The 22190-nt window shown below is 43.1% G+C and overlaps 1 protein-coding gene across 7 annotated transcripts in view; it reads left to right on the top strand.

The window, feature by feature from the left end:
* The first annotated feature begins 569 nt into the window (after positions 1 to 569).
* Positions 570 to 22190, top strand: part of LOC118701480 (transportin-1-like) — a 176161-nt gene continuing 154540 nt past the window's right edge. For 6 of the 7 annotated variants that reach the window (XM_036406109.1, XM_054517748.1, XM_036406107.2 and 3 more), the window contains exon 1: positions 570 to 648. The gene's annotated coding sequence lies outside the window, so the exon portion shown is untranslated. Of the gene's footprint in view, positions 649 to 1047; positions 1076 to 22190 lie in introns of those variants that run through there. The other variant, XM_036406108.2, reaches the window with a different exon arrangement.

The raw sequence follows: 22190 nt of genomic DNA, 5'->3' as shown, positions 1-22190 counted from the left end.
TCACTACCAGCGCTGAATAAACAAATACCTGCTCTGTAGCTGTCTGTAGAGTTTTATTTACTTGCCTAGTTTTGGGCATCAGTAGGCGGTTCGGAAAGGCTGTACCTTCCTCCTTGTACCTCAGCAATGGGGAAAGGAAGAGGGCAACATGCGGCCGGGAGTTTAAAATAAAAGGAGGCTGCGTTCTCTGAAGCCTCGAGAGAGAAACCCCACGGGGGTATGCCCCAGTGGATTCTCCCTTTATTCGAATAAAGTTGCAGGACTCCTCTGTCTCCTTTATGAACACCAGTTTTTCATAGCGTGGTTTTCCTCTCAAGTGGGAGCCCGGGAGAAGTTGAGGTCGGGGACCGGAGCTGAAAGTCTGGGTGGGGCCGGGCGGCCATTTCACTGCCGTCTCTATCACACCCGAGGCCACGGACCCTAGACTAGGCCGCCGTTGCTACGGTGACCGGCCAGTGGCGCCCCGCCCTGCATCGCGCGCCGAGCCCCGCCCCGGCCAATCGGAGGGGTGGTGGCAACGGAGCGAGGTTCCCTTTGTTCAGCCATTTTAGAGGCGTTAGTGGGTTTTGGCACTGAGCTGTGGAGGCAGAGGATTGTCTGCTTCGTTCCCTCGCTACTTCTCTGCCGTCGGGGTCTGGGATGGTGTGGGTAGGTGTTTGGGCTACTAGGGGCGGGCTGGGACGTCCCATCTCCGGCAGCCACTGCCTGCATGCCTACGGGCGGCAGTCTGGCCGGTTGGATAGCTGGGCAGCTAGCCGTGGGCCCGGCAGCCGTTATGGGTTTTCGCGCCGCCGCTGGGAGGGGAGCCATGCGGACCCGGACCTAGGCTGCTCCCTCTCTACCCGCTGTCGTTGGCGGGCTGTGTCGTCTCGTCCGGATGGATTGGATGATGGGGGAGGACCGGGCATCCACCCACCTCTCCAGCTCCCTCGGCTCCTCTCAGTGCTACAGCTGGTGTCGTCCCCGCAGCCTTGCGGTGAAAGTCACCCGGGGAATATAGAAAGTGTCCCTATTTCCTGCCTTTTTTTTTTTTTTCCTGCGCTGTAGAGGGCCTCTGCTAACCAGGTCTGGCTAGGTGGGTTTTCGGGTTTTTTGGTGTTGTTGTTTTTTGTTTTCTTTTTTCTTAAGAAATATTCGAAAGGAGTGAAATTCCGTAATTATTTTGTACTTTTGTTTGTTTGCTTCCTTGGGGAGCTTGTTAGTTTAGGTGCTTAATGGAAATAGCTGATGGAATTCGTAAAGCCTTTGTGGAGTGACTGTACAAAAGGCACAAATAGATTTTGGGGTTGGCATAAATGGTTTGCTCAGTCTTCAAGCTCTTTATTTCCTTGCTGTGAAGGTAATTCCACTCCCTTGAATTTGCGCTCAGGACCCAAGAGATCTTCCTACTGTGAGGCTTGTTCTGCTATGTACTCTGGCCACCACAGGTTCATAACTTGTTTGCTTGCCTTCTTGGCTGTTTAAGTAGTCCTTAATGTGGTATTTAAATATTTCCCAGATATTAGTAAATCCTTACAACAGTAATTGAACAAAACATTAATTTGTGAGTAATCAAACAGAAAAAATAATTGCATGTCCAAGATCATACAAGGAGCCTTTGTTAGAATTGCGAAGTTGAGCCTATGATTCTAATGAAGAATCTCATGTGTGTAAAAATAACTGTTTGTGGTCTGCTTCTAAAAGTCTTCACTTTGCATCTGCTGCGTGAACTGTAGTTATTTTGGCATTATATGTGGGAGGTTGGAGGAAAGCTGCTCACAGTTGGGAAGAATAGTTTTTATATCATCATTATTACTTTAGAGTGTATTTGTTCAAAATTTTTCTTGAGGAAGAACTTCTTTACTGTGTGGGTGACCGTGTACTGGAACAGATTGCCTGGAGAAGCTGTGGAGTCTCCCTCACTGGAGATCTTCAAGAACTGTCTGGATGCAATCCTGTGCCATGTGCTCTAGGATGACTCTGCTTGAGCAGGGGGGTGGGACTAGATTACCCACTGTGGTCCCTTCCAACCTGATCCATTCTGTGAAAATATCTAGTTAGCTTATGCTCAAAGCACTATAATGAAAAGGGATAATTATGATCCTGTAAAAACAGGGTTAAAAAGCCGTTTACTCTGTCTTAAAGGTGGAAGGCTCTGGTTAGAATTAATATTGACTAAGGACCATTTTTACCATTGGATATAGGCAGTCAAACAGACTTCAGAGACTTCTGAAATTGATATAAAAGTAAGCACAACTGCTAAATTGAGCTAAGCATGCCTTGTGGCAAGAAGGTAAAAATAACATTATTGGTGGGTTTATGAATGTAGACTTATTGGATTATCTGGCATATGTTTTTTTCTAGTATATTTATTTAGATTTCAGTTTAGGGAGTGCTTGTATGCAGATATTCAAGAGAACCGATATATGTGCTTAATTTTAGGTTCATGTTGTAAATCAGAGCAACACCAGGGACTGAATTATCTTATAATCAGGTGATAGGTACACACAGAGCTGTCCAGCAGTTTGGCAGATCTGGAATAGAGTTTAATTCCATCAAATTTAATTCCTATTCCCACTTTGGGCACACCAAGATGCTATAGCTACAAAGGAGAGTGGCAGAAGACCAAGTATAATCCTCCTTCATAAAAGCTGATATTCAGAATCTGTATGGTCTGAAGATCAGGGCTAAAATGAATACTGAGATTTTATTTTTGAAGTGTTTCATTGATAAAGACCTTTTGTAGACTCTGCATTGTCACTGTCATAAAAGTTTGGATCACAGGTTTGTGAAACTTCTGCACCAATCAAAGCATTGTCAGTAGAATTGTGTCAGTGATATGCAACAGGGGGAGGATTTTTCTTGGCTTTTTTTTTGAAAGGGCTAGGACTGTTTTTACCATCATTTTCATGTGTTAATCATGTTGTAACTTTGAGTAGATTTGACCAGATAAATGAATTTTACTAGTTAATTCAGTTGCAGATTCTTTGAACATTCAAGTACATGTAACAGAATATTTTTGTTACCTATTCCACTTCTTTAAATTATTTTATAGCTTGACTTGGATAGCTCAGATAGGTTTTCTATATATTTTGATAGATTTCATATCTATATGATGATTGAAAAAACGAATATGTATTTATGTGTATAATATACAGAAGCTATAGGGGCTCAGGATCAAGACTGTAATTAGTATTGAAATTTTATTTTAAAAATATTTAATTGGTAGATATATATTTGTGTAGACCCAGTGTTGTTTGGTTTATATATGAGATCTATCATATACATGATAAATCAGTGTACATAATAATCTGTTTATGAATGTGCACATGGAGACCATGGAATGTGGCATTTTTTAATGCTATAGAAATAAATTTCCAAACATCACTTTTAGCCTTCAGGTTTCCCTTTCCAGACCAGATTCCAGAGTGTAACTTAATCAATTTAAAAAAACCACTGTTGATTTTCTGCGTACTGAATGCTTTGAAATTTTGTTTGTGTATATGTACATTTTTAGTCAAACAAAATTAACATGTTAAGAAAACTTGGGGGTTTTGAGCCTTGAGGATAAAGTTACTGTTAAATTAGTCCTCTGTTAAATTAATTTTATATAACATTTTCTACAAGTCATTCTGCAATCCCTTAAACATTCAAAATATGCTGCTTATGTAGAAGCTGCCATTAAGGGCATTGATTTAAATAATTGATTGATGTTAAATATAACGGCAGAGGAAAAGGCAAGATAAAATGTTTTTTGGAGAATATGAAATAGTATGTAAGTAGGTACAAAGATGCAAGGAAACTGTTACTCTATTAAAAACCAAAAAGGAAATACTTGCAGAAATTATGGTGAGGTAGCACAGACCAGGGGCTTCCAAACCTAGTTAGGAGGTATATGATCATCATTAGTAACTTCTGGCATCCAGAGTAACATGTCTTTCTAACCACACAAAACCAGAATCTCATCTATGGCTTTTCTGCTCCCAGCTTTCCTACTGGATGTTCTTGTCTTGCAATCTAGGATTGCAGTCCAATGCTCATACTCACCTTCCCCATCCATTCATGCACCTGCAGAAGTTTACTCTAATTTTTCACTTCAGCCACGTTCTTTCCCCTTGCACATGTTCAAATCCTGAATCTTTACTTCCAGCAAGTACAAAGTGGAACCTTAGTTACCCCTGTGTGTATGCCATCACCCTAATCCTGGTCTTCCTCCTTCACCATGTTTCAATCCTCTTTCTATATCCTGAACTAGAAGTGCAGGTCTGCCGGGAGGCAGCAGAGCTGTTCATTGTTGTTGAATGCAGATGGTGGCTGCAGTAGTTCCTGTGTTTACAGAGCCTTCCTTTATAGGACTTAGTAGGTAGTTACTCTGTGTAAATGCAGTGAGAGCCAAGAGCCATGGCTCATTTCAGGATTGAGCATATCACAAAGCAAACATGAGTGGTATGTGCACTATAGTTTGGCCACCTTTCTTATAGAGAAACAAGGAAAGTCAGTAGCAGACAACTGTGGAGAGACAAGAGTAGTTCTCATTGGAGAATAAAAAGCACAGGTCTGATTTTTAAACCAAATAAGCTAAATCAATGCAGAAGTCCAAATAGACGCCTTTATTTCAGTCTGCTTCACATCAGCTGAGCTTGAGTCCATTCCTTAAAAAAAAACCCCAAACATAAGGCAGCCTTAAATTTAAAGAAATCGTTCCACACGGGATCTTGAAAATTGACATATAAGCAAGTTTAAGCTAAACTGATATAACTTTCTTGTGCATCAAGCCCTGAGCTAGCTGCCTGAAAATCAGGAGGGATTTTACTGCATTCTGTTAGATGTAATGTAGGCAAGTGGAGTTGACATAAGAGGTGAAAGTTTCAGTTGTTGACTCAGGTCCATAAGTAGTTAAAAACAAAGAAGATCGGGTTTGAATGAACCGTTTGAGCACATGGGAACCAATTGCATTAACAAGAACACTCTAATCATGTAATTACGTTCTTCACTCTTATGTGAGAGACTAGTCAGCACTAGGTGTAAACACGAGTCTGAAGAGACATGCTATTGGAGCTCCATGGAAAAGGAATTAAGGTAGACAAAGTGATGAGAGGAAATGATTGGTTAAAAAAATTAGGGTTTTGTGTTTTTCTCTTGCACAGTGCAAATGTGTGTATTTGGGTGTCACATCTTCAAATATCTGTTTATTTAAAAATCCTTTAACCTTTGATGTGTAAAAATCCAGTTGGTCATTTGGTCACATTACCAAACATCTTCTGACATCTTCCCTTCCAAAGTCCTCCTATCTGTAGAAAATACTATAAAAAGTCTTGTATTTCTTGACTAAAAACTGGGTAATGCACTGTAATTTCACACAATGTTTTGCTTCTGGAGAATACCCTATTAAAGTTGTTCTCTGAGCCAATGAGTACTTGTAATATATTTTGCAATTTATAATATATCTTTCAGTTTAGCAAGGAAGCATATTTTAAGTTAGGCACTCTCCATTCTAATGATTCTCTTAATTTCTTGGTGATTGCACAGAATCAAAATAACAAACGAAAATTAAATAAAGCACAATTGGCAGTATTTTCACAGCTTCCTTCATTTAGAATGTATATTTCAAGACATGCTTGATTTGTTTGCTACTTACATTTGCAATCCTTTAAAATGTGGATTGGAAAAGATGATACTGAGAAGGGAATTTTGAGACAGAGGAGAATCTTGCATGTAACCACTACTGAGTTCAATCTCTCATTAATAGTTGTAAAATGTGTTTCAAAAATAAGACAGCTTTCTTTTAGATAAGAAAAAAATGAATATAATATATGAAGTTCCATGCTTTAATAGTTTTCCATTTAAAATTATGGACTTTTATCTCTGGACATGAGATTAAAAATTGGCAGGCATTGAGATTACTGCTGTTGCTTTGTTTCTTTTATGCTATGTAAGAGGGCAAATGGAGCATAGTGAGGCTTGGATAACCTTAGATCCACTGGGGTGGAACTCTCCCTGTTTTTAAAAAAAAAGCAAATAAGATAGCAGAGGCTGTCTTTTTAGGGTCTTTTTGTAGGTCTTGCTTTGGATAAGCATATTTGTCCTGGTTTAAAGGACAGGTGTCTGCCAAGGAAGGTGGGAATCTCCCTTGGAATGGAAAATGTGACCCCCTTCCCTCTGAATTATTATAACTTTGAAATTACAGGGCTTTCAGGAAAAGATATGGGAAAACAAATAACAGTTCTTTACTAGTGTATATATATGTATGTATGTATAGCAAGGCAAACAAATGGCAACAACAAACAAAAAAAACAGACCTGACAACAGCCTTCTCTGGGCTGCCAAGTGCTTTTCCTTTTGGTGTAGTTACGGTCACGGCCAGCAGGGGCGATGTTGGCTCCCAACTCGGCAGGGCAAGTGTGATGATTCCCCCTTTAGCTGCAGGGGGCGCTGTGGCGTGAGCGCAGTCTCCTCTCCACATGGGTAATGGTGAATCAGTTGGCGGGAGAGAGAGAAAAGGGGCTTCCTTTGCAAACTCGTGGGGGAGGGGGGGGAATGGGGGACAGGGACCTGGTCTCAGTGCCCCTCCAGGTCGTGAAATAGACTGTAGCAGGAACTTCGGAGCAGCAGGCCGGAACAGCAGATGTGGGCACACCTGGGGTGGCAAACAAAATGTAGCAGAAACTCCGCAGCTGCAGCAAGAGCCGTGAGGGTTAAGCGGACACGGGGTGTAGGGTTAAAGTGTTGCAAGAAACCCAAAGCAGTAGCAGAAAATCAGCGGGGCTGGGCAGCGGCAGCTGGGATCCCGCAAACAGCCGGGAGGCACTGAGACAGCCCTGTGGAGGAGAGAGGGGTCCCAGGTTTTCCCCTGAGACATCTGAGTAGATGCCGAGGGTCCTTTCCAGTAAGATCGGGTGTTGATAAGATCCCAGTTCAACGGCCACTCTTATGAGCAAAGCCTCGCTCATGGTAGGAGAAGCAGTAAAAGACAGAGCTCTGCGGTGGCAGCGAATTCTTCCCATAGCAACTGTAGCCTGGCTGTCTCCTCTCCAATCTGAGAGCGAGAGAGTGAGGAGCCGAGCCCATCCCCTCACCCCCTAGCCAAAATCTTGCAGCATCCCTGCCCCTCCCAAGAGAAAATTGTGCCTGCATCTGCTCTTCTAGCCTGCTGCTCCGAAGTTCCTGCTACAGTCCATTTCACAACCTGGAGGGAAACCAACCACACCCCTGCCCCGCTCCTTCCCCCAGCATATCTCCTGTTCCTCTTAAGCACCCATCGCCACCATCTCCTAGGCAACAAACGGGAGAAAAAAAAAAAAGGGAAAAATTCTAACCCTTAACAATATTTCAGGATGTTTCCAAATTCAGCAGTAATGCAGATTTAATTGGACATAAGGGTTCTTTAAAACTTTCTTTGCCACACTTATTTCTTGAACTTTTGGAGAAAGAGAATACCCTTGAAAACAAATAACTATATCATAAATTATCTGAGGTTATACAGGTTGAGTTTATACTATGATAGAAATTTTGAAAGTTGGCCTGTGAGTTATTCATTATCGGAGTTTGTATTTTCACAAAAAAACAGATGATACTTAGATTTTTACATATAGAGAAAACAATAATAGAAAATAAGATTTATCAATTTGGCAGCAGTGAGAATTAATTTATGTGGATGCCAGCCTTGTCAGGGAGAGAGAAATGGCAATCATTTCTCACAGTGGCTCGTGAGAATTTTAGGGAGTTGTAGAAATGTGATAACTTGTTAGTATAAACAATCTGCAGGTGGTGTTTTTCCACTTTGTTTTTTTTGTTCTTCTCAAGGACGGTGTGTGAGAAAGATGTTTTTATTTAACTAGCCAATCAAGCAGAATGTATCGTATCGGTCTATATAAGCCGGAGAGTCCTTTGTATTAAAGCTTCTTTTTATCCTCTTGCAATTTGGTCTCTCGTCTGTTCTTGTATCATTCTTGGCTCAAGGGTGACAAATTTATATTTTTCATCCAGTTTTCTTGATGCTCTTGTTTTATCTAAGGTTTATAGCAGAAAGAATGAAGTGTTAGAATTGAGAGATTTGGTGATAAAGTGATAAATAAGGAAGTGAGATGTTCATTTCAGAAATTGCCCAGTATAGAAGAATTTGATATCTGTGATAAAACATGACATCTATTAGAAGAAATTATAGAAAATATGCTATAGTATGTGATTTTGGGCCCTGGAACATCCCTTGTAGCATCTTCTGTGCAGATTACAAGAGATACCTCAAGGTCAAAGGAAATTTAACAAAGTGGTCATATGCAGTGTAATGTTTTCATTGCAATTTAATCCTTGGGTCCTCCAAAGGAGGATATTAATTTAAGGTAATAAAATTCATAACACTGTTGTCACACTTTTGTATAGATGAAGTTACTGCAGCATTGCATCTGGGAAAACCTGAATGAAGGCAAGCAATTTTATTTGTATTTTGAACTTGAGTGAAGTCTGTCCTGTTTATACTAGGTAAGTGTATATTAGGGAAAACTGGTTATTATACATGTGTTCTTTGATATTGTGCTAATTTAGTCATGAGTATGTGTGGGACTGAACTCTGCTTTCCTCAGTTACACTTTGAAGTTCAATTTGGAAATTCTGAAGAAATACTAAAACTCAGTGTTGGTCTTAACCATGCTGAACAACTTTCTTAGAATCATGGATTCATTTAAGTTGGAAAAGACCTTTTAAGGTCATCAAGTTCAACTGTAAACCTAACACTGCCAAGCCTACCACTAAACTGTGTCCCTAAGTGTCACATCTACACATCTTTGAATCCCTCCAGGGGTGGTGACTCCACCACTCTACTGGGCAGCCTGTTCCAATGCCTGATAACCCTTTTTCCTAATATCCAATTGTAGTGGTTTTTGTTTGCCAGTTTGAGATTTCACCAATTTTGAGATTTCCTGGGAGGTACACCAATGAGTGTGGTGGGTTTCAGTGCTGGCCAATCACCAGTGCACTCATTTCCTGCTGTGAGGTAGGATTAGGAGAAAAGCAAAGCAGGCTCAAAACTTTAAATCAGGATAAAGAAAAATTTATTAACAGTAACTAAAAGAAAGAGTAATAAAAATCAGAACAAAACTTCAACCTTTTCTTCCCACTGACAATGTAAAGAAACAAAACCTAAAATTTCAGTCAGTTTACCACCTCTAAAATAGTCTTTCTTCAGTTCACTTAGGGAGAGACGTCCCTCTTGTTCATGTTATGGAGACTTCCCAAGAAAAAACAGTTCTCTCATGGCTCTGTCACAAATAGTTGCCACCCGGGGAAATCTGCAATTGTGAAGTCCCTCCCATTTTCCACAAGCTTTTCCCACAGCTGTGTTTATGGGCTATGTCAACTTATGGGGTACAGTTTTGAAGATGAGCTGTTCAAAGGCAAAAGTTCTCATTATCTATCTCTAAAATCATCTTGATCTCTGGGAACAGAGGTCTTCTTCTCTCTCTGGGGGCACAGGGTCTTCACTCTTCTCGTAGATTACAGCTACTTTAGCATCTGTTTACTTTAGCATGGAGGCCATTGCTTGATATCTACAATTTGAACACTTTCATCTCCCCATACCTTCATGCATTATAGGTGTTATAAATGATCAAATTGAAAGCCAAAGTTATAAGAAAATTTAGCAATGATTTATTAAATTGTCAGCGAGACCGAATTTCGATTGGCAAAAACCACCACAGCCAAGGGCAGCGTCGAACCCGGGATCGGCACTTGGTGAACACACCGATCTGACTCCCGAATGTCAGAGTCTCTCCCTGTTCACAAATGCTGCTTCGCGCAGTGAGTTCTTATACAGTTTATTCCGCCTGAGGCAGAGATGACCGAATGTTCTTTTGTGTCCCTTCACATGCAGAACCGGGGCTTTACATGTGCAGAGTTAGACAAAAGTCCAATCCAGGTGTCTAGATGTTGTCAGAGAACTTCGGAGAAGTCAGTATTCACATGTAACAGGGTGGCGCCGTTAATCATCGTGGTAGATATAATCTTCGAGGCGAAAATCACTCTTGAGTGGTCCTGGCAACCCAGGGAAGCCGGTGATTATCACCCAGGAAGGTTCCATTCTTACGTTAAAGAACCCGATGTTATCTTAACGTGTCAGGAAACTAGATGAATATGAATAAGACACTGCTCCCGGCTGGGGTGGTCAAAAGACATAGTTTGGATCTTACAATATTTTATACATTAATAGCATGAATTGTCTCTATCATATATTACATAGGGAAAAAGAGTCTTTCTCCATAGCTTTACAAGAGGATTTCAGGTCCAAGATCAAGGCATCTCTTCATCCCTCCCATCTGGGACTTGACTTCTTCACTGACTTCAATGTCTTCATGTTGCTCCTTTACATGCTTGCATCTTGTTCCTTTCTCTCACTCGAGGGAGGATTGAAGGATTGAAAGGGTTAACATGTCGCCTGGGGCCTGCAGATGGTCACCTGACTGTCTGGCAGCTTGCAGCGAAACGGCTGTGGCTGGGAGGGGCGGCTAGGATCTAATCAGCCAAGCCAGAACTCAGCGGCAGCACTCCAGGAAGTGGGGGGGGAGGTGCGGGAGTGGTTTCTCCTTCCCCCTGCCCGGTGGTTGTGGGCGAATCCATCTCCATGGTGGTGGGATTCGGGAGCTGGCCCCGGCCCGGGGCTGCTCCTGGGGCCCAGCGGGCCCAGCTGGCCCTGGGCCGGGAGGGGCAGGGCTGTAGCAAGCAGCCAGATGTTAGCAATTGCCGTCATAGCCTGGCCCGGCTCTGTGGCTTCCCCTCTCCTGCCTGGCCACCGATGGGGGGGGGTCCGGCGGGTGCCCCGGGAAAGGGGCCCCGGCCCCGCGGCAGGGGCCACCCAGCCGTGTTACCTCTCTGCCAGCCAGAAGAGAAAGAGGAACTTTTCGGGTTTCTTTTGTCTTTAACATGTGTTTTTCACAAAGGCATGTAGTTTTCTAGTGGGTAAAAGCTTTGCATCACTTCCATAAATGTCTCCCATGCAAAACCAGAACACCAGTGTAAACCTCCCCGGCACAACTTGAGACTGTTTCCTCTTGTCCTTTCACTTGCTTAAGAGAACAGATCAACCCCCTACCTGACTACAACCTCTTTTTCCAGCTCAACTTGGTATTGTCTGCAAACTTACTGAGGGTGCATTCAATCCCCTAATCAAGATCATTGATAAAGATATTAAACAGAACTGGCCCCAGTACTGAGCCCTGGGAGACCCCACTAGTGACTGGCTCCAGCTGGATGTAGCACTGTTCACCACTGCTTTCTGGGTGTCATGGTTTGACACTGGAACAATGCCAGTGCCCCCATGAGGATACCCTCTCCCTGGTTTCTGCTGTGAGATGTGACCAGGAATAAGCAAAGCAGGCTTCCACTTAGAAAGAAAGAAAACAAAACTTTATTAACTACACTACAACTATATATAAAAAGGAACACACACAGGAAAAATGAAAACCTTACAAATACATTTCCTCCTCCCCCCACCAAATTCCAATACAATACATCTGTTCCCCAAATCACCAACTCTTGGTCCAGCACCACCCTTCAGACAATCAATCCTCAGTTCATCAAGAGGAGAGGAGTCCTTCTTGTACCATGGGCTTCCCCTGGAAACGCAGTTGAAGCCTCGTGTGTTTCCATGTCACACGTGGCACGGCCCAGAGAACATCTGCCGTTGTGACTTCTTCCTTTTCATGTCCAGTGCTCTCACCACTGAACACGGACCAGAGCTGCTTCTAGGGTTGTCTTTTTAAGGATGCTTTGTCCCGTTCCAAAAAGAGCACAGTCTCTCCTTTGGGACACCTGTCCCCCCATATTTTTTCACCCCCTGGGGCCGAGGGGTACCAACACTGAACCCTCTTGGTTCTGAGGCATTGCCTCCCCCTAGATGCAGTCTCTGTATCACAAGGAACATGGTTCTGTCCATGGCTATACAAAAAGAGTCCAGCAAAAGCTACTCCATCATCTCTTCCCACTAGGATTCTTCTCTATTCTTCCACTATTTCTCACTCGCCCAGACCTCTCTCACACTTGCCCATTTCCTTCTTCCATTTCATCTCTATCTCTCTTCTAGGAAAGGTTAATGTTCTGCAAAGTTTTCATTGTCCAAAAAAAGGGTTAAAAACTCAGACTCTGCCTTCTCAGGAACTCCCACAGCGGCCGGACACCTTCTCGATGCATCCTCCACCCCCCCTCCGCTTCTCCTTCTCAGCCGTGCTGCCGGCACATGTTATCAAGTTTCAAGGTAGCATAGTCTCAAGCACAGGCTGTACTCTCTCTCTCTCTTGGGGGGGCTGCCCGATGCCTCCTGGTACTTCTCCCACCCTTCCATCCTCGGGGGCCTCTTCACCTCCCCTCTCGGTCCAAGCCTCAGCCTACCTCACCCAGCTGCATGGCTCCCCTCCCCCACCCAGCAGCAGCAGCTGGAAGGGGGAGAGATCCGAACTCTTCCCTCACCAGAACCCAAGAGAGCCTCCCAGGGGAGAGCTCTGCTTTTAACCCCGTGTTCTCAGAGGCGGATCCATGTCCTAATGGCCATATTAGATGCCAATATTAAAATCTGAATATCCATTGGCCCAACCACAGCATCCCAAAAAACACATTTACTGTCAAACCACCACACTGGGCCTGGCCATCCAGCCAGTTCTTAACCCAGCAAACAGTATTCCCATCCAAACTATGTGCTGCAGCTTGTGCAGGAGGATGCTGTGGGAGACAGTGTCAAAGGCTTTACTGAAGCTGATAGACCACATCCCCAGTCTTTCCCTCATCCACTAAGTGGGTCACCTGGTCATAGAAGGAGATCAGGTTGGTCAAGCATGACCTGCCCCTCCTAAACCCACGCTGGCTGGGACTGATCCCCTGATTGTCCTGTACGTGTTGAATGATGGCACTCAAGATGATCTGCTCCATGACCTTCCCTGGCACTGAGGTCAGGCTGACAGGCTTGTTGTTCCCCAGATCCTCCTTTTGGCTAACCTTGTATATGGGCATCATATTTGCTCACCTCTAGTCACCTGAAACCCCCCTGGTTAACCAGGACTGCTGGTAAATTATTGCAGGTGACTTGGTGATCCCTTCTGCCAGCTCCCTCAGTACTCTTGGGTGGATCCCATCTGGCCCCATAGACTTGTGAGTATAAGTGGCGTAGCAGGTCAGTAACCATTTCCTGGACCCCTCTGCCCTTCAGGGCTTCCTCACAAGGGACTCAGTCAACCAGGCCCTTAAACAGGCCGAAGTCTGTCCTTTGGAAGTCCAAGGTGGCAGTTCCCTAGTTGGCTCTCATTGTGTCAAGAGGTTATGTTCTGCACACTCCAGGAACCTCCTGGACTGTTTTCTCTTTGATGTGTTGTATTTCCAGCAGATGTCTGGTAAGTTGGAATCTCCCAGCTGCTTATAGAATATTTCATCTGCCTCCTGATGGTGGTTGAGTGGTCTGTAACAAACTCCCACCAGGATATCTGTCTTGTTGGCTTCACCCCTGATCCTTACCCATAAACACGTGACCCTTTCATCACCACTGGCAAGCTCTAGACAGTCAAAATGCTCCCTAACATACAGGGGCTACTCTGCTGCCTCTCTTGCCTTGCCCGTCCCTTCTGAAGAGTTTATAGCCATCCATTGTAGCATTCCAGTTGTGTAAGTCATCCTACCATGTCTCCATGATGGCAGCTATATCATAGTGTTTTCCAGCTGTGCAATGTTTGTTGCTCCTCTTGTTTGTTGTCCATGCTACATGCATTGGTGTAGATGCACTTCAGCTGGGCTGTTGATCTGGCCATCTTTTTAGGGGGAGAAGCCCTCATTCCCATGTGATTCTTTTCAGGCACTTCCATAGTTTCTGATAAATCAATAACCCCTGTGTCTTTGCTGCCACATAGATCTCCATTCCCTACCTCCACTGAGATGGCAGAGCAAAGGACCTTGCTAGCACACCCCTCAGTCACATGCCTCCCCCCACCCCTTCCCCCAGCTTACCTGTAGCAAGCTTGGTTTTATCCCTTTTCTCCTTCAAAGACAGTGTAAAGCTCTTTTAATGAGCCCTGCTAACTCCTGTGCAAAGATCCTTTTCTCCCTTTGAGACAGGTGAACCCAGCAGGCCTGGTGTTGTATAGACTGACCCATGATCAAGGACCCCAAAGTTCTGCCAGTGACACCACACTCAGTGCCAGGTATTGAGTTGCTGCCTCTTCCTGATTCTTCCTTCATCATTCCTTGTGACTGGAAGGATAGAGGAGAACACTACTTGTGCCTTTGATCCCTTAACCAGTCGTCCCAATGCCCTGAAGTCTCTCTTGATTGCCCTGACTTCTTGTTGCAACCTCATTGCTGCCTACCTGAAAAATCAATACTGGATAATAATCTGAGGGCTGTACTGGGTAGGAAGCTCTCTCTTCACATCTTTCATGCCCCAGGGAGGCAGCGGACATCCTTAAGGAGTGGGTCTGATCTGCATATGGTACCTTCTGTTCCCTTCAGAAGGGAGTCTCCTAAAACTTTGATATTATTTGTACTGGTATGCAATGATGGTAAGACCAAGTTTTACAAAAGAGATTTTTAATTTAGGGGTGTAATTTTTAATCTAGTGCATTGTCAAATTCTCAAAATTATTATTGAAGATGATTTAAAAGAATTAAAAAATAGAAAAATAAAGCCCCCAAGAACTAAAAAAGATTGGCTGCCATGTCATGCAGAAAATAGCCCAAACCTTTTTGCAATTGAGTATAATATTTTTTTAGTTAATATTTAAATTGCAGTAGTACCCAGAAGCTCTACATCTGAATTAAAGCTCTAACACATTAGGCAAGTGTAAAAACGCATCAGTCTTTTTTGCATATGGCTTACAACTGAATTACAAAATAAAAGATAAATGGTCTACAAGAGGCAGATGGAAGGAGAATGAGAACTATGAGAGAGACTCAAGGCATCGGTGAACATTGCACCAAAGGAGAATTTCTACATAAAATCTGAGAAAGGGCAGAAAGTATGTTATAATGCTGCTCGTCAGTAAATTTAGCCTTGAGGTGAAGACTGTAGAATCATTAGCAGGGAAAAAAAGCTCAGATTCTGAATCATGATAATATATAACAACTGTTATATAGGACTGAAAAATAATTTGTTCTCTTCTCTGTGGATGATTTAAGCTGTCAATGTGATTTCAACTCTTCATAGCTTTAAGTTTCATGTAGTGGTTTCACTATTATTTTAACACTAAGATAATGTGTGAAATGCCATCAAATTGGTTTAGTAGAGATGGTAAAGGTATTTGCAACAGGTTTTTATTAAAATAGCCTTAAAGTTCTTAAATGACCTGTGCATTTAAAGTAAATTTAATTATTTAAAATTAGATTTTTCCCACTATTTATATTTATTTTACCTTTGGGGAAGAAATAAACCACAACCGTTTAAAAACTTTGAAACATTTGTTCTTTATTAGTTGCATTACTGGTCACATTTGAAGGAAATTATTTAACATCTCTAGCTATTTAGACTATAGTCACAGTTAGGGATCCTCTCTGATTCAAATACAATTCTGATATATTTCACAAACCTACATTAGAGTATTTAAATGCCTAGAATATTGAAAACTTACAACTCAAGTAAAAATTACATTGAAATTCCTCATTAAAATATATTTTCATGTGTTCAAATTCCTTAGGTTTATGTGGATTTTCAAAACTGAATTAATAATTACTTTTAATTTAATTTTTGGTTTTTAACATTTCTTCTTTTGGTGTATGTTGCCTGGAAAGAACACAGAACTTTTCCAAACAGTGTTAAAATGATAATATAAAAGCAAGCCTTTACTTGAAAGCTTTCCAGTACACAATATGGAGAAAACTGCACCTGGAATTACATTAGTACAATTTTATAAGATTAGGTAATTAGTATATCTAGCAAATATTATCCAATTAGAAGAGGAGTTGGTTAGGTAAATTCCCCCCAGGTTCTTCCCCATTGGAGTTATTCCAGGGGCTTTCTTGTTATGTCTTCTAAGTTCTAGTGGAAAACAGCGTCCTTGCTAGCCTAAAAAGCAAGACTAAACAGAATTCCAATAAGCTAGCATAATATGTGAGAAAGTGCAGCTACTATGCTAAAGTGACAAAGAGTTAGAAATTATACAGCTATATACTAAAATATATAAAGCTACAGATATAAAGGAAAAAATCTTTAGGCATCACATAAAATGCTGCATTTGACATAAAATGAGATAAAATAATTGCTATGGGGACTGGTAATGCTTGTAATGTCTATTTAAGGCTGCATTAGTCACCAAGAAATTTTACCTGATTGTTCATCTACACAACAGCAATCTCTCTGTGTAGAAAAAGTAACATAGCTTTACTTTGTGCGTTCCTTTACGCTCATTCAATACTGCTTCAAAGCTGGTATTATAGATGTAGTTGTAAGACTGCTTTTTCAAAGAAAATTGGTAGAAATGAGTGAAGAAAGTGAAAACTAAGAACACAGTAAGAATTATACTCTCATGTACTACTTTTTTTTTTTTTTTTTAACCAGACACTGTAAATGTATAGAATCATAGAAGGGTTTGGGTTGGAAGGGACTATAAAGATCATCTAGCTCCAACCTCCCCCACATGGGCAAGGACAACTTTCACTAAACCACATTGCTCAAAGCCCAATCCATCCTGGTGTTAAACACTTCCAGGGATGGGGCAGCCACAGCATCTCTGGGCAACCTGTGGCAGGGCCTCACCACCCTCACAGTAAAGAATTTCTTACTAATCTCCAGTGTAAACCTACCCTCTTTCAGTTTGGAGCCATTCTTCCTTATCCTATCACTCCATACCCTTGTAAAAAGTCCTTTCCCGGTTTCTTGTTGCCCTTTTAGGTACTTGAAGACTGCAGTAAGGTCACTATGAAGCTTTTTCTTCCCAGGCTAAACGACACCAACTCCCTCAGCCTTTCCACATAGGAAAGGTGCTCTATCCCTCTAATCAACTTGGTGGGCTCATCCGGACTTGCTCCAACAGGTCCATGTCCTTCCTGTGTTGGGGGCCCCAGAGCTGGATGCAATACTCCAGGAGGGGTCTGAAAATCAGAGGGGCAAAAATCCCCTCCCTCGTATGGCTGGCCACGCTGTTTTGAATGCAGCCCAGGATACGATTGCCTTTCTGGGCCGCCAGTGCATATTGCCAAATCATGTCCAGCCTCTTATCCACCAGCATCTCCAAGTCATTTTCCTCAGTGCTGCTCTCAATCCGTTCATCACTCTGCCTGTACTGATACTGAGGGTTGCCCCAACCCAGGTGCAGTACCTTGCACTTGGCCTTGTTGAACCTGATGAGGTTCCCATGGGCCCACTTCTCAAGCTTGTCCAGGTCCCTCTGGATGGCATCCTGTCCTTTGGGTGTGTCAATTGCACCACTCAGCTTGGTGTCATCTGCAGACTTGCTGAGGATACACTCAATCCCACTGTCTGTCATTGATGAAGACATTGAATAGCACTGGTCCCAATATGGACCCCTGAGGGACACCACTTGTCAACAATGTCCATTGGGACTCTGAGCCATTGATCACTACCCTCTGGATGTGACTGTCTAACAAATTCCTCATCCACCAAACAGTCCATCCATCAAATCCATGTCTCTCTCCAATTTAGCAAGAAGGATGTTGTGGGGGACCGTGTCAAAGGCTTTACAGAAGTTCAGATAAATTACATCCATAGCCCTTTCCTTGTCCACTGATGTAGTCACTCTGTTGTAGAAGGCCACACGTTGGTGAGGGAGGTTTGACCTTGGTGAAGCTGTACTGGCTGTCCCGAATCACCCTGTCCTCCATATGCCTTAGCAGAGCTTCTAGGAGGATCTGTTCCATGATCTTCTCAGGCACAGAGAGGAAGCCATGACTTTTCATGGAGAGTGGCTTGGCAACTGTATTAGCCAGTTCCCTCAGAACTCTGGGATGCATCTCATTGGATCCCATAGACATGTATGTAATGGTTCCTCAGGTGGACATGAACCTGATCTTCACTTACAGTTGGAGGGACTTTGCTTCCCCAGTTTCCATTTTTCTGTCCATGCACTCGAGAGGTGTGGGAAGAGAGGTTGCCATTGAAGACTGAGGCAAAAGTTGTTGAGTACGTCAGCCTTCTTGTCTGTAGTTATCAGTTTGCTGGCCTTGTCCCTTTCCAAGTTCAGCTCCAGGTTTGCCTTGGCCTTCCTCACTACATCCCTTCACAACTGGATTGCATCCCTAGACCCTTCTGATTGTACCTGTCTCTTCTTCCACTGCCTGTGCATTTACTTCTTGCTCTTTGACCAGCAAGTCAACTCAGCCATGCTGGCATCTTGCTTTCCTTGCCTGATTTCTTGTCCCTGGGGTTCACTAGGTCTTTTACTCCATGGAAGATGTCCTTGAAAATCTGGTAGCCCTGTTACACTCCCTTGTCTCTGAGGGCAGTCTCCCAGGGGATCCTACTGACTTTCTCCTTGAAGAGCTGGAAATTTGCTTTCCTAAAGTTCAGGGGCCTAACTTTCCTCCTTATGTGACCCTTGTCCCTCAGGACTACGAACTCCACCAGTGCATGATCACTGCAGCCCAGGCTGCCTCTAGTCATGACATCCCCAATTAGTTCACTTACATTGGTGACCATGAGATCCAGTATCGGATCTCCTCTGGTAGGGCTGTCTATTACTTGGTTCAAGAAGTTATCCTCCATGCATTCCAGGAGTCTCTTGGATTGCCTACAGCTCTCCGTGCTCATTTCCCAGCAGATGTCAGGGTGAAGTCTCTCAGTAGGACAAGAGCCTGCAAGTGCAATGCCTCCTGTAACTGGAGCAAGAAGACTTCATCACTAGCCTCCCCTTGAAGACGTGGCCTTTAGTAGTTTAGTGGGTTGACCTTGGCTGGAAGCCAGGTGCCCACCAAGCTGCTCTATTACTCCCCAGTGAGACAGGGGAGAGAAAATAAGATAGAAAACAACTTGTAGGTTGAGATAAGGCAGTTTACTAAAGCAAATGAAGTGAAAATTTGCACACACATAAGCAAAGGGAAAAAAAGGTTTATTCTCTATTTCCCATTAGTGAGCAATATTCAGACACTTCCCAGGAAACAGGGCTTCAGCATGTGTAGTGGTTGCTCTGGAATGTAAATGTTGTAGAATAACGAATACCCCCTGGTTCCTCCTCTCTCCCTTAGCTTTTATATCTGAGCTGACATCATATGGTATGGAATACCCTTTGGTCAGTTTGGGTCAGCTGGCCTAGTTGTGTCCCCACCCTAGGATTTTGCCTACCCCAGCCCCTTGATGGGGAGGGAATGCTGAGAGACAGTGCTGATGCCAGTGCTGCTCAGCAGTAGCCAAAACACTGGTGTGTTATCAACACCTTTACAGCTCTTAATGCAAAGCACAGCCTGTGAGGGCTGCTAGGGGGAAGTGAACTCCAGCTCAGCAGGACCCAATACAATCTCTACCCATTATTCCATAGCATTTGCATCATACTTAGAACTCACATAATTTTATATATATACATTTATTGTCTAGCTGATCCTTTGTATTTATTTCTCATTACTGGAATCCCTTCTTACCTACACATACAACTTAAACTACATCCTTAAACCATCTCTGTATCCAACATAGAGGTTTGTACATTTTCATTAACTACTATCCTCTGTTCTTTCACAGATAGATATTATTTTCCTTTTTCATGGGCTTCTTGCACCCCTCCAGATCCATGACTTGGGCTCCAGTCCATCAGGATGGGTGGTCAGGACAGGAGAAGCACCACAATTGATCATTGGGCACTAGCACCAGCCCGGTTTGGGTTGGTATCACATTCTCCTTGCTCCTTACAAAATTAATTCTTCATCAGTTCATGTCATCCCTGCTACTTTACTTCCTGCAGCATAAAACTCACACAGATTATTTTCCCCCCAAGGTTAAATTGCCTTGAGGCACACACCAGGTCTTCCCATCCTTCTGCATTACCCAGCAAATTACGCCCTGGTCCTTGGGCAAAGACAATCCCACAAATGGGTTTGCCATTTGTCATGGGAGTAGAAATCCACACCAACTTCCTCAGCCACTTCCATATGCATAGTATGGGGTCCTTATCTTCTCCCAGTGTGTAGGGGTTTTGTTTGGGCAGGACCAGGGCAGTTAGCAGATCCCCTAGTGTTGACCAGCCAAGTGGCTTTGCTAAATTTGTATCCCAGTGCTTCCACACCCCATTACTTAATGCTCTTAACATAGTCTTCAACAATCCATTATACCTCTCAATCTTTTCAGAGGCTTGTGGGTGATAAGGGATGGGATATATCCACTCAATACCATGTTTCTTTGCCCAAGAGTTTATAAAGTTATTTTGAAAATGAGTCCCATTGTCTGATTCGATTTTCTCTGGGGTACCATGTCACCACAAAATGTTTCTCAAGGCCTAAGATAGTGTTTTGAGCAGTGGCATGGTTTACAGGGTGTGTTTCCAGCCAGGCAGTTGTTGCCTCTACCATGGTATGTAGCTCTTGCCTTGGAGTGTTCGTGGCAGTGGTCCAATGTAGTCAATTTGCCAGGCCTCACTATATCAAAAACCCAGCCATCACCCTCTATTCCAAGGATAATTTATAGAATCACAAATCAATAAGTTGGAAAAGACCTTTGAGATCATTGGGTCCAACCTATGACCTAACACCACCTTGTCAACTAGACCATGGGACTAAGTGCCATATCCAGTCTTTTCTTAAACATCTCCAGGGACGGTGACTGCCACCTCCCTGGGCAGCCCATTACAATGCCCAATCTATCTCAACCCTTTGTGCTGCACATTGGGCACCAAATAAGGCTGTCATGGCTTAGGAATGGTACTCCCCAATTAAGTTCTCACACCGAGACTTTCCAAACCACACTGCTGCTGGCTTCCTCTCCCCTCTTCCCCCCTTCTCCCTGCAGGTGGCCGGAGAGGAGAATTAGAGGCACAAAAGTCAAAGGTCACAGGTTGAGATATGAACAATTTACCAGAAAAAACAATGAGATAAAAAACTGAAAAGTAACAGCAACAATGTTAATAACTAAAGTATGCAAAAAGGGAATGATTCACATGCAAAAATGTTCACCATAGAGCCTGAGACAATGAACAATGGCTGACTAGTTCCCCATCCCACCATGCTTTGTTCTATTTGAAAGGGACGCCCTTCTCAAAAGTTGAGAGAGTCCCTTTTGCCTACCTCTAGCAATGTTGTAAGGTGTTAATGAATAACACAATGTCTTGGCCACACCCCCTCATGCTGATCTTGGCTGGAACCTGCTTTGATTTCTATATATGTTGAGTAGCACCCAGTGGTAAAGGATCCTGTATGTAGCCTAAGGAGAAACCTACCCTGGAGGATGATTGTCTAAAGCTTTTTGATGTCCCCACTAATAGTAGAGGCTCACATTCATACTCTGATTTGTAGGCTTTTTTATCTTCCACTGCAGAAAGATCTTATTAAGATTTAAGTCTGGTCATGTTAATGGAAAGAAGACCTATGTCAGTTTTTCTTAGGTATGGATCCATGGCCTGCATCTCTTCCTGCTTTTTCCTGTTCTGTCTCTCAACCTTCCTTTCTGGTTCTTGTTTTCCATATTTAATCTTCTTTTTCTCGAGTGCACTTGGTTTCCTGGTAAAATTTGACAGATGTAATTATTGTGTCATCATTTCTGAATAGTAACTTTTGAAGCTCTAATCAATTTCAACCAAATTTGATAGGGGTCCAAAAGTCAAAGATCATTGAATTTCTACAGCCTGCCTGGCAAGGCAGCAGTCAAGGTAATGAGACCCAAATTAGCACTTCCTTGTTTTGCTGGACCTCACCTTTCATCTGTTCCATCTATGCAAGCATCACTACAGAGAACTCTCCTGCTCATATGGTTGTGAGACACAAGCATAGGTTTTAATGGCCTGAGTCTGGCTAACCTAGATTCTTTGCTTGACACTTTTCTGTACTAGAGGGACTGCTCACAAAAATTTCATATAAACCTTTGTGTCCATCCTTTCTTAATAACTGGTAAGCCTTTACTCACCCAGGAGACTTCTTAGCACCTAGAGATACTTGTCTCCGGGACACTTCTTAGTGCATGAGACTGGACAGCTGACTGTAACTTAAATATGGATTTAATTGAAAGCATTGGTGAGGTGAGATTAGGAACCACACAACATTACCAGGGCCACACTTAGGAACCACTAATGTTTCCTGTCCTCGGTGCCTCTGAACAATTGT

This window comes from Molothrus ater, chromosome W (assembly GCF_012460135.2).
Source record: "Molothrus ater isolate BHLD 08-10-18 breed brown headed cowbird chromosome W, BPBGC_Mater_1.1, whole genome shotgun sequence".
Taxonomy (NCBI): Eukaryota; Metazoa; Chordata; class Aves; order Passeriformes; family Icteridae; genus Molothrus; species Molothrus ater.
Note: the sequence above shows the minus strand (reverse complement) of the source record. Positions and strands in the feature narration are given on the sequence as shown.